Raw genomic sequence first — 13398 nt, 5'->3', positions numbered from 1 at the left:
CTGCTTCTTACAACATGATTTGTGAGACCCTTGAGGCAATTAAAATATATCTGGAGCCTTCAAAGTTGCCTTTAAAGTCGTAATCCTTTTGTTGTTATTTTGTGGTGGCAACAGTGGGAGATTTCTTTTAAAGTCCCAATACTGATTCCTTCCCCTTCCTTTCTGGTTATTGATACCATCATCACCTTCCTCTTTGGTAAACTCTTCTGAAAAATGTTGAGTGAAGTGTTTTCTGAGGTCCAAAAATGTAAAGTAGTCAGCAATGTACATGCTGAACTTTCCTTTTGTCGTTGCCCCAAAGGATTATTGGATAATTATGCTCTTCAAATTAACCTAACTTCAATAGTAGGAAGCAAGGCTCTTTACTCGGTAATTAACCATCACAAACTACTTGTATTATTTCTTGATCTCATCATAAGGACAACTGGAGAACTGTCTTAGCCCATTTGGGCTGTTAGAACAAAATACCACAGACTGGGTAGCATATAAACAACACACATTTATTTCTCACAGTTCTGGAGGCTTGAAGGCCAAGATCAAGATACCAACAGTTAGGTGTCTGTAGAGAGCCCACTTCCTGATTCATAGACAGCTGTCTTCTTGCTTTGTCCTCATATGGTGGTGAGGCTAGGAAACACTCCGGAGTCCACCCCTCCCCTTTTTTTTTTAACTTTTTTGCTTTTGTTTCCTTTTTTCGGAGTCCCTTTTTTAAGGGCACTGATCCTAATCGTGAGGGCTCCACCCTCATGACCGAATCACCTCCCAAAGGCCCCATCTCCAAATACCATCAGCTTAGGGGTTAGGATTTGACATGAATTTGTGGGGGACACAAAACATTCAGTCTATAACAAGAACATTTCTCCTAGGTCCTCTGGTTTGAGGGGACCCAGCACTGGTTAGTTGTGGAAGCCAAGAGGAAAGAAAGGCCAAGTCCCCTTAGGGGAAATGTTTCTCAAGAAAGCCATGAGAGTTGGTGGCTGTGGGGGTGAGATCCAGCCCCTTCTTGTTCTGCTCCTGCTTGCCCTGCCGTCACTTGTCACCATTACTGCTCTGACGGGCCAGCCATTGGTTCTCCAGCCAGCGCTGCTGGGGAAGGGCTGGAGGGAGGTGACCCCTTCCTGGCTTGCCACTGCCTGCTTATGTCCTCCCAATGCCCTTTAGGAGCCCAAGAGAAACCAGCGGTCACAGCTCGGCTCACTAAGCACCTTTGTCACTTCTGAGTCCCTCCTCTGTGCGAAGCCCCTTTGCAGTGCTGACAGCAGGGTTTATGCCGCACAGGGTTTTGAACAAAGCCTTCGAACACAAAAAAGATTTGTTATGTCCTCTGAGATCAAACCAGTACAGGATCAGAAATGTTTACTGTTGATGTACAGGTTGTCCATAGCGTCGGGAAACGTGGATACATTTTTATTTCTGAAGATGTCCTGATGACTTTCTGTATTTTTGCCTGTTTCTAGCCTGGATGAATATCCTGTATAGTTAGCTAGGGTGTAACTCAATTACAGAATGAATGGAGCCATTTTCAGTCTGGCTATTTATAGTATCCCTCTGGGTTACCTGACTCCGAGCTCCTCAGTTTCAGGACTTCTAAGTCATAGATTCATTCATTAGGCAGACATTTTTTAATACCATCTGTTTTTCACGACAGCATTCCAGGTAGAAGGAGGAAAGCAAGTATTGTTGGTTATCTACCTTGTAGAGAGCATTGACCCCGGACAAATGCTATGTGGCCTATCAGCTCCTCTAACATAATCACATAAGTTTTGGTTTTTTAGAGGAAGAAATTGGTGAAACTGGGATCTCAGTCAGCCCTATGACTGTGTTGTCCTGACTGACTTAATTTGTGTAATTAATCCATGATGAGTCTACCAGCTGCGTCATTAAAAACAACAACCCAGTGAAAACTCTCCAAGAAAATGACTGCTCTGATAAAGTCATTTCCACAGTGCAAGGAACTCAAGCAGTGTGCCCAGATGGTCTTCCTTTACTCAATTCCTTGAGCCAGTCTCTGAGGCACACCTGCACTGCTCTATGTCTGCAGAAGGACCCAGTTCTTAGGAAGAGATCATAGAGAAACATGCAAGAGATTTTTAACTAATAGTATGGAAATTGTAAAGATAGAAAGCTGTTTTTCCAGTCAGCTCTGGAACATTGGCCCAGAATTACTTCCCTGGTTCCACCAAGGCTGCCCCGCCAGACTGCTACGAGTAGCTAATGTTACCTTTATTCATTCAAGAGGTTGATGGTTGTTATTTTTCAATTTCTTTTCCTTAATTGTAATCACTTGACTTCTAACCTAGCAAAGGGCTCATGAGTGAGATTTAAGGAGAAATTAATCGAGGTCTAAAAAGCTGAGCATGCTGGGGGATTCTTTTTTAAAAACTTTTTTATTTATTTAAATGTGTTTTTCCAGTACCCATCAGCTCCAAGTCAAGTAGTTGTTTCAATCTAGTTGTGGAGGACGCAGCTCACAGTGGCCCATGTGGGGATCAAACCAGCAACTTTGTTGAGAGCACCGCACTCTAACCAACTGAGCAACCGGCCGCCCCATGCTGGGAGATTCTTGATGTTCCCTTGCACTAAGCATGTTGAAGGGTGGGTCAACATATCCTCATAGGAGTAGATGGTATTTTGGAACTGAGATGTCAATGTGCTTTGTAGAAAAGTGAGTTTGGGACTTAATCTAGGCACCAGTTATCTTATTTGTATGTAAAAGATACCTCAAAACTTAATGTCTTAAAACAACCATTTATTTATCATTCCTCACAGTTCTGGGGGATGATAACAGGCTCAGCTGTGCAGTTCTTCCTCGAGGTTCAAAGTTGGTTGCAGTCAGATGGTGTATAAGGCTGCACTTCCCTGAATCTCCTTCACTCACGTGTCTGGCACCTGGGCCGAGTGACTGGAAAGCAGATGTGGGCTTCCTTAAGGTGTAGCAATCTCAGAGGACTTGGGCTTCCCTAAGCCAGCATGGTGGCTGGCTTCCCCTAGAGCTCATGTTCCAGGAGACCCAGGTGGTAGCTGCAAGACTTCTTAGGACCTCGCCTCAGAAGTCACGCAGTGGCATTCCACAGCATTCTACTGGCCAAAAAGCAAGTCCCAGGGTCAGCCAGGACCCAAGAGCGTGGACACCACCAGTCTAGTGGGGGTGGGGAGGGCATCTTTGCAGATTAGCTCTGATAGGCACTACAGAGCAGGCATGCTCTCAGTTTCAAATAAATACTGGTATTAAAGCAGGTCTCATATGTGAGTGTCTGGATACATGTGATGCCTTCCATCGCTTTCCCCGCATTCTGCGTAGAGCACCCGAGCTCTCAGGCGCTGACGGAGCCATTCTGCAGACCCAGAGCACTGAACGGGCTGAAGCCTTCTTTACCCTCATCGTTCCCATGCCGGGCAAAGTCATTCCACCTCAGATGGTCTTTTTTCCCTTTTTCCCTTTACCTCCTAGAGCTTTTTCCAACCAGTACATAGTTATTTCAGTAAAATCTCTCCATCTTTTAGTTCCACGTAGAAGCTGAAACCCCACCCATCATGGCTGATGTTAAACCACAGCAGTTTCAGTGCTATGATTGTATTTTAAAAAGAAAGACCATAAATTGTGAAGTAAAATTTGACAAAAAGAACCAGTGACTTCAAGTCTTAAACTCTTGAGAGTTCCCAGAAGTACCTATTAAAATCTTCCCAAAAGTTAATGGCTTCTTCCCTACTTTCTATTAAGTCTGGTTTCTGTGTTTAAGTACTAATGCTTCAGATGAATAAAACCTGTCTTATTTTCTGTTCTGAAATTGTTTTTTAAAATTATGATTGCAAAATGACAATTTGTTTCCTACTAATTTTTAATTATAAGAGGTGAGTATTTTAGTCATAATATGAATTACATAGAATTTTGAGGTCTAACCTAGGAATCTAACGACTATTTTAAACATTGCTCTGTTTTTCTCCGGGAAAAAGCATAACAAGCTCCAAACCACAAACTTCAAAATGGCATTTGGTGGACACGCCCCATTTGTATCCGACTCCTGCCTGCTCATTTGCTTCTTTCCATGGAGTTATATCATGAACTTGGATTTTGTTGCATTACATTAAGATACTGAAAAGCTAAGTTGATGTGGGGATTTAAGGAATGTTCTGTGTTGATTCAGGACTGAGTTTCTTGTCTCCATGCCATGCTCTCCTCATCTGTTGAAACCTTTAGCCTTACTGTAAACCACAGAAGGACAGGAATTTCCTTTTAGGAACAAATTTTCATTTAAACAGAAACTGCCTGTTGACATTGCTGTCTGGGCTGGTGACCTCTGGGGCCACTTTCCACATTTATCTGTTTTCCCTCAGCTGTGCCCTTCCAGCTGCCGGTACCCAAAGGCAGAGAAGGCAGCGGGAACAGTTGTGACAGCAGCAGTACCCCCACCAGGAAGGGAGGACAGAACAGTGGTAGGTCCAGCCTGGCAGGGACTTTGCCACACTCCTCAATAAAGCCCCAAGAGATAGGACTGAGACCCACAACCAAAAGCAAACTCCCTCCCACAGTTCCTAGCACAATGTTTCTCACACGTTAGGCTCCCCGTAAGCAAACTGACTTTCAGCACTCCAGGTAGACAAAACTGGGTGTTTGCAACCAATTTTATTTTGTTTTATTTTATTTTATTTTCCAAATCATCTTGTGATATTTTATTGCATCTTTAAAATATCACAAATAAGTCTGAGGAATCACTGCACATCTTGGTGTTTCTGTAGCTGGACAGCTTAGATCTTATTCATCAGCCTGCCGAACTGTTCCTTTTTCAGAAACATAGATACCATCCAAAAATTTTCTGATATCCTTGTGTTTAACCGTTGTGGCTTGTTGAATCAAAGCAGCTGAATTTGATACAAATTCAATATCATTTCCTTCAAGAATTAACTCATCTTTCTGGGCTTGAGATACTGAACAAGCAACATCTCACCTCATCCGAACCCTGCAGATGTATTTTTCATCCAAGAAATTTCGGATTTCAACAAGTAAACCATTCTCCTGAATAACAACATTGATGGAGAAGTGAGCACACACAGACCTCACTTTGTAACGGAAGCCCAGCGTAACACCCTTGATCATGTTCTGGCCATGACGACAGAAGGTGCGGACAGAGCCAGTTCCTTTCTATTTCCCCACCATTGGTCAACCCGGAGCCTCTTCTTTTTCTTTCCAAGGAGACTGAGTTCTACAATGATGTGATTAAGTCCCTCCGCAGGGTGCCTCTGGGGTGCTTCACAGCAACTGTGGTCCCTGCAGAGCAATGTCCACATTTTCTGGAATGTCCACAATCTGATTGCTGAGAATGGTCTTCATCCTTACAGTAGATGCAGCAAAAAAAAATGTGCAACCAATTTTATTATTTTCTTTACAAAGAAAATCACCCTGGGCAATCCTAGAGAAACCAGAAATAGGATTTCATTGCACACAACTTTCTGAAATCCCCAACATATCCATTATGTAAAATAAGAAATGCCTTTATGCAGATGTTTGTTAATTATGAATGGTTTTTACTCAGACATGCTCATTTTTCCTTGAATTGTCCAGAAAATTGGGGCATGCCAGGCAGGCTTTGGGATGAGCCACAATTCTTAAACTTTCACAGGACATAAAAATTCTGACTTAGGATAGGGGTGAGAGGAAGGCGTTTTTTTTAAAGAGCCACCAAATACTTACTTGCTGCTACTCAATCTCATGGCCTCTAAACTAATCACTGCCTAGAAATTAAGCTTTCACCATGTCTCAGGTCTCCTAAACAGGTAAAGAAAAGCAGTCATTCCTACTGAATGGCACCTGTCAGAGGATTGCCCAAAGTGGAGAAAATTCCCAGATAATGTGACCTGTACAATCTGCAAGCTAGCCCACAGACCAGCTTCCACATGACACTCTAGTGAAACCTGAGATGCAATATTTTACCTATTCAATTACAAATACCCCCCTCCAACTCTCCGCAAAAGATAACACCCCATGGCTATTGATCACAAGAGGATGCAGGGGAATAAGTATTCTCACAAGCTGCTGTGGAAGAATAAATTGTAATCAACCTTTATGGAGAATAATTTGTCAATATCAAAATCCTTAAATAAAGTATTTATACTCTTTAACTCAAAAATTCCACTTCTGCAATTGTATTAAAAGAAAACAAAGAAATATTTTTAACACATATGTAAAAGGATGTTTATCACAACATTATTTATAATAGCAAAAGAAAAAACTGGAAAGCAATGTAAAATAAATAAGGCACCCAAATGAGTGAATATGATGAAGTCATTAAAGTTCTAGAAGGATATTTAATGAGCTGGGAAGATGTCCATGATTCTTAAGTAGAAAGAAACAGGTCATGAAGAGCGTCTTGCCCCGATTAGAGGGATAATGTGTGTTCATGTTTACACAAAGACAAGGGTTGGAAGGACGCACACCAAAATGTCAACCTCGTTATCGCTAGATGCTGGAATCGGGTGATTTTAGAGTCCTCTCTGTGCTCTTCTTACTTTCCAATTTTACACTGAGTATGGAGAACTTACATAATCAGGAAGAAACATATTCTAACGAAATAGTGGTTCTATAAGGCCCTTTTGTTCTCCTTTTCTGAACCTCATTTGGGTCTAGAAAATCTGATGAAAATTATGAATCTTCTCCCCAGAAGTGCAAATACCCATCATCAAATTTTACCAATAATTTCTGGGGACTCACCACCTAGGGTTTCATAGATCCTAACTTCAGAATGTCCACCCACAGTCTGGATGGCTTCCAGCTCGTGGACTTGGTGGTTCTTTACAGATGTTCCAGTGGTGCCACGGTCTCCGCGGCCACTCCAAGAGCAAGCAGGCAGGGCATGCCACATCCGCCGCCATGGATCTATGGGCCCAGGCAGGGACTTGGAAAATACTCCAGGTTAGTCTCTCAGGCTGACATCAACCGAGAGGTATGGGTGGAGAAGATCACAGTGTTCTGGAATCCTCAAAGCCAGGGTACTGAGAGTGGAGCCTGCAGGTCACTTGTGTGGCTTCCTAGTGAGCCTTGGCCACTCGATGCTCTCAGGGCACTGGAGAATATGTACTCAGATTACTGTTGTCATCAGCAGGCAGTCATCATTGAGAAACTTGACTCAATACAGAAGTAAGATGATGAGAACAGAAAGTAATGACTAGAAAAACAGTCACCCTGTTACTGTCAGAGACCAGAATTCAGGGGTTTGGTGGTGGAAGTGAGCAGGGACTTGGAGCTCCAACCACAGTCTCATTGAAGCCAAGATGCTGACCTTGGAGGGGAAGGCCTCCTACATGGGCCTCTTATGCGGGCTGGGGCTGGGGCTGGGGCTGAGGAAGGCTGTTAAGGCCTGTTTGTGAAGACTTGTATCTCTTGGTCATGAATTGAAAGCTTGCTGATCCTTATGGCCAATGACAAGGCCACAAACGTTTCTAACCCGACAAGTGACAAGTTGACTTGAAGAAAGATAACTAGAGATGGGAGATCAGAGGAGGCAGCGGGTTGGAGAGATGTCTAAGGTGGAGAACACAGGATCTGGCATCGGATGGGGAGGGAGGAAGAGTCAGAGCCCTCAGGAAAGTCTGAGGGGACTCACCTGGGATACTGCACGACTCCATCCACTCCGAGCACAAATAGTACATGAAGCAGAACTCAGTGGGAGGACGGAATGAGCCGCTGCAGACTTGCTAAGCTGAGGAGCCTGCAGGCATCCAGGTAAAAATGTCCAGTAGGCATTAGGAAATGGGGACCGGGAGCTACTGACTCAGTAGCCAGATGACGTGGCTGGCAAAATGAACACAGTGCTAGGCTGCATTGATAGCTGCGTAGTATTGAGGTGATCACAGCATGCTGGCCAGGCAGGTCTTAGGTGGAGTGTCGCTCACTTGTGTCACCAGCAGTGAGGAGGAGCATGCAGAGTTTCAGTCTGACATTAGTAACCCAGCTCAGAACAGGGTCTGGGGTGCAGGAGGGTCGGTGTGGGGAGGTGACCAGGATGGTAGGAGAAATCACATATACTTGTACACTAAAAAACTAGAAGTCATTGTTTTCCGGAAAAGGAACTCTGGGTTCCTTTTCTGATTAATGTGTAAGAGGATATGAAAATGAAAGCTTCCACAGAGGCAGCAAGCAACAGTAAATGTGAACTTTCAGAGTGAGGTGCCAAATTAGCATGTTACCACATACAGATTTACAAAATTAATGGTTAGCTACTCGGGGGGTCAAGAATATCGTGTTTCCCCGAAAATAAGAGCTAGCCAGACAATCAGCTCTAATGTGTCTTTTGGAGCAAAAATTAACATAAGACCCAGTCTTATTTTACTATAATATAAGACCATGTCTTAATATAATTAATATAATACCGGGTCTTATATTAATATTTGCTCCAAACGATGCATTAGAGCTGATTGTCCAGCTAGGTCTTATTTTCGAGGAAACAGGGTAGGAAAGGTCCAAGAGTGAGAAGGGGAACATAGATGAAGAGATTTGGGGTGGAGGAGGGTGGTAGTGGCTGTGTCTGAGACCCCCACCCACCCCTTAAGAAAATAAGAAGCTATATGGGGAAGCATGTATATAGGGAGGTGACCCAACCCAAAGCCTGATGAGGGCTCCGCCTGAGCCTGTCTCCTCACCACCACCACCCAAAAACAGCCTGGGAAAAGGGCTTCCTCGTGTAGTTTATTCTGGGAGATGGTCCCAAGGAACAGGAGTGAGGGACAAGGAAGAGTGAAAGAGGAAAGTAGGGAACGCCAATCTCAGCTCATCATTATTGTAGGTAAGTGGGGCCTGATGTCACTGGGACTGTCTGAGGAGCCACAGAAAAGGTGCCTCAGAATCATCTGCCTGAGGGATGGAAGACAGTATTTTTACAGGGGGCCCCCCAATAGGACAAAGATTGTCCCCAGGGTGTTCGCACATGTGCCAGAGTGCTGTAGGGGGTTCCCACAGCCCCCACGAAGCCACAGCGAAGCCCAGGCAGAGCGATGTGCTGCTTGCCAGGGGCCACGAGGACTTGTCTCTGCACACCTGTGAAAGCTGAAGCAGACTGTGGGCTGCTCCCCCCCACAAGGGCACATGATGGTGGGCTTACGACCATGGTGGCCAAGACAGGGAGCCCTGCCGCATTGGATCAGCCTACCCTTCAGCGTGTTGGGAGAAAGGTTGTCTGGGTATTTCCTTGGCCCCCAAAGAAGACAGCCTCCATGGGGTTGCCTTAGAGACTGCTCGAAAGGACTTCCAGGGTGAGGGGTGGGGAGACAGGGAAGCTGGAGGGCACTGCCCAATGGCAGGGCTGAGGGAAGCAATGCCCAGGCCTCTGTATCTGCAACCTCAGGAGAGGCCCCCAGCGCTGAGAATCTTTGAAGAGCCCGTGAAAACTCCCAGGGGAGAGAATCAGCTTTAGACACGTGCCAGGACAGAGAACCAGATCAGGAAGAGATAACACTCCTCCCTCCACTCCACCCTCCCCACAGTAGCTAGAGGTGGGGGAGGGAAGGTGGAGACACAGGCAGGAAGCCAGCCACACCTACTTGCTGCCGGAGGATTCCAACCAGCTGCCGGCCTGAGCCTGCGGAGGGGAGAGGTGGTGGAGATTATCTTGGACTGGATATTTTAATTATGGAAAAACGTCTGTATTTGTGACTTGAAGGGATTAGAAGGCTGTATATTACTTAAGAACTGAAAAGTGATGGGGCCCACTGGAGTATTTACCCAGTAATGGGGTTTATTTATCCAGTGTATTAGTCAGGGTCCTACAGAACCAAGAGGATATGTATATATAGAGAGAAAGAGGTTAATTGTAAGGAGTTGGCTCACACGATTCCCAGTATCTGCACAAGTCCCAGTGTCTGCACTCAGCAAGCTGGGGACTCAGAGAGATGGTGTAGTTCCAGTCCAAGTGACAGTAGCCTGAAGTCCCAGGAGAGCCAATGTCCCAAGGCAGGAAAAAAACAACGTCCCATTTCAAAGGCAATAAGGTAGAGGAGCTCCCTCTTACGTGGCCTTTTTGGTCTACTCGGGCCTTCAACTGATTCAGTGAGGCCCGCCCACATTGGGGACATCCACTTTACTCAGTCTACCATTCAAGTATTAATCTCATCCAAAAACACTCTCAGAGACACAGCCAGAATAATGTTCGACCAGATATCTGGGTCCCCGTGGCCCTGGTCAAGTTGATAAATAAAGTAAACCATCACCTCCAGATAACGTCCACTGAATGGATTCTAAAGGAGACTCAATAAAAGTAAAGTCATTATGTACGAGTCAAGCATAGACAACATTCCAGTTACATTCTTAGAACTAACTCCTGATCTCCTGTGGGACCTGCTGCGCCTGACCCTGACCCTTGGCTACCCTGTCCGCTTTTGCCTTGACACATGGTTAGTAGCTTCCTGGCTCTCAGTGTGGGGCTCCATCCTCTGAAATGCAGGCAGCGCCCCCCGTCTCCACCCCCAGCCCTGGAGCATCTCATAGTCATAACCTTGATGAACTCCCTGTTAGACGTGGCCTCAGAATTATCCTGAAACGATTCTCCCCGACTTGCTGAGAGAGGCAACACCCTCTTTAGAAACAGCCTGGTGGTTACTTTAACATGCAGGCAGTTGTCACCCAGAGAGGTGCCCAAGTTGAATCCTAGTGGTTTGGTTTGGCCGTGATAATCCACAGGAACTGTGTCTTTTTTTTTTTTACTTTTTCCTACACAGCTTAGACCGAGGCATGGAAAGGCTTCCTGTGTAGCCCAGTAGCTCCAGCACTTGCAGATCCTTTCCTGTGGGTACTTCAAGCCAGGATCTTCGGGGTTCCAACCATTCCAGGTTGGATGGAGGAAACAAATATTTATGAGACTTGGTTTCTGCCTTGGGTTGAAATAAACCCATAATCACAATGCTGTGTTCTGAAGCTGATAATCAAGAGAGGTACAAACTGTGTGTGCGTGTGCGTGTGTGTAAGTGTGGTCTGCCGTGGAAAGGATCTCCGGCCTGAGTGGCTCCCATCACCTAAGGGCCAGCAGGTGAAGCACTGGCAGCAGTTAGGGAACTGGCCTGAGGAACTGGTTAGAGATCTCAGGGGACCTGGTGGAGCTCCCAAAGTGTCTGTCACAGTTTCCCAGTGAACAGTCTTGAGTTGGATTTTCAAGAAGCAGGTGGATTCTTTTGGGCAAAGAGACTAGAGAGAGAGCATTCCAGGCCGGTGCAAAGGTTCAGAGGCATGATGCGGCAGCCTGGGTTGAAGAAGAGTACAAAGCAGGTGGGAAGGACAGCTGCACAGGTGTGTGTGTGCGCAGGGGGACAGGGGTAGGTTGTATGGGCCATGAATGGCCTGCTGAAGACGTGAAGTCCATTATGAGAGACAGAGGCAAACTAGAATGGACCAAGAGGAGAGTGGCTGCGGGTGAGAGGCCTGGAAATGCACGCTGCCTCTCGACTCTACTGCCAAGGATTGGACTGTGTGGTGGTAGGCCACCCTGGGGTGGGGGTGAAGGGACAGGCTTCTTTCCTTCCTTCCTTTCTTCCTTCCTTCCTCCCTCCCTCCCTCCCTTCTTTCTTTCCTTTCTTTTGTGGAGACATCAAGAGAAATTTTTTCTTTCTGTTTATTTTTTAAAGACATTATTGGTTGATTCTGATATTCCATTTCTTGTTGATTTTATTTTACATCTAGAAGATTGTCTCTTTCATCTAGCTTTCCAAATTTATTGGCATAAAGTTGTTCATAGTGATCGTATATGGTTTTCAAGACTCTTCCAGCACACTTTCCTCTCCACCCTGCTGACAGCTGTCCAGTTCTGTCCAGCCACAAGTCCTGCATAATGACTTCATGGTCATGATCTGAATGCCCACCCCAAATGTTCAGTAAATGTATATTGTCCATACTGGGGGTGCCAAAAACATGTATACATATGACTTGTATTCATCTTTTGTTATTGGTATATATTGAGTATTACAATTTTAATACAGTTTTTTCCTTTCTTAAAATGTGTATACATTTTACCCTCTGTATATTGATGAGATTGGGAGTGTTAACCAGATGTGGAGAGAAAGCCAAAGTTCTTAGGGCTTGCAAAGGACATTTAGTTTCATTTTTTCCCCCAGGAGAAATACAGATCTGTATAAAATAAGGCTTGGTTTTGGCACTGCCATGTGTAAGAATGCCTCCCCTTGTGTCTGCTCACTCACGAGCCAGGAAGGAATTCACAAGTCAGGTAGAAATACAGAAGGAAGATTTAGTAAAGTAAGAGAAGGGTTGGCTGGGAATGTCATCAAAATAATTTCTGTGTGTTATATTGTCCTAATGAGGTCTTTGGTTACTGAAGAAAACTAAATCTTTACAAAAACATAAGTTTTGCTAATAATTACATAAACTTCTGTATTCTAGGACTACTGGAGTTCATGTGTCCTTCTCATGTCAAGTATAAGCCAGTGTAACTTTTTACCAAAAACCTAGATCAGTTTAGAGTAAATTCATTAAGCTTGGCCTAATGTTTTCCCTAATCTGGCAGGATATGATAGTAATTCTGACCCATTGTTGCATCTTCATGAAAAGGCACAGATCCTAGAGAAGGCCAGGAAATTTGTTACAACATCTTTTACAACTGAGGCAGTGAAGATGAGGAAAGAAAGGAACAGCGAGACTAGAGTGAGGTTAGAGACAGGCCAGACTTTTTGCTGCAGTTAATAGAGGGGCTGATGCCACCTCATGGCAACCCAGAAACCCCTGAAGAGACACACCCGAATATAGAAGCCCAGACCACTGGAGTAAGGAGTGTCCTAGTCCTCCAAAGCAGCCGTGCCCCTTGTGCAAAATAAAAGGGCACTGGACGAGGGATCGTCCCCTGCTCTGAAGGGAGTGGGGACCAACTCCTTCCCCACAAATGGCTATGATTCACTAATGGGCCTGAAGTTCCCAGGGCTCCCAAGCTGTTCTCATCACAGGGGCCAAACTGTGGGTGACCTTTGATGTGGCAAGTAAACCTGTTAATTAGCCATTTATTCTTTCTTGACCGCTCCTCTGAAACCTGCTCAGTTGTAAAGATAAATAGAGCCCCTTGAAAAGAATTCTGGGAAAGCTTGGTCTGGAGACCTCTAAACCCTAGCTCTAATTACTGCCCATTGCTTGCAGATTCTGACCTCAATTCTGTTATTTCTTATGTTAACTTGAGAGGTTCAGCAGGCACTCAGGAAATATAGGGACCGGAACCTCCCCCAGGCCGACCCCTCTACACATTGCAGCCCCCAAAAGTCGGGACCAAGTATTGTTAGAAGCCTGGAAGGGGAGGGGGTCCCTGACAGCCCAATTAACTCCTAAATAGAAGGGACCTTATACAGTTCTTCTGAGCACCACAATTTTCACCAGGCTGCAGAAAGTCAGAAGCTGGTCCCCTTCCCTCGAATCAAACCTGT

General features: G+C 45.1%; 1 long non-coding RNA gene across 1 annotated transcript; it reads right to left on the bottom strand.

Moving 5' to 3' along the window:
* Positions 1 to 4605: 4605 nt before the first annotated feature.
* Positions 4606 to 7592, bottom strand: LOC141569678 (uncharacterized). Its single transcript, XR_012493420.1, has 2 exons — positions 6707 to 7592; positions 4606 to 5408 (listed from the first exon to the last, which is right to left on the bottom strand). It is a non-coding gene; the product is annotated as an uncharacterized LOC141569678 (long non-coding RNA).
* Positions 7593 to 13398: the final 5806 nt, after the last annotated feature.

This window comes from Rhinolophus sinicus, chromosome X (assembly GCF_036562045.2).
Source record: "Rhinolophus sinicus isolate RSC01 chromosome X, ASM3656204v1, whole genome shotgun sequence".
In the NCBI taxonomy this organism is placed as follows: Eukaryota; Metazoa; Chordata; class Mammalia; order Chiroptera; family Rhinolophidae; genus Rhinolophus; species Rhinolophus sinicus.
Note: the sequence above shows the minus strand (reverse complement) of the source record. Positions and strands in the feature narration are given on the sequence as shown.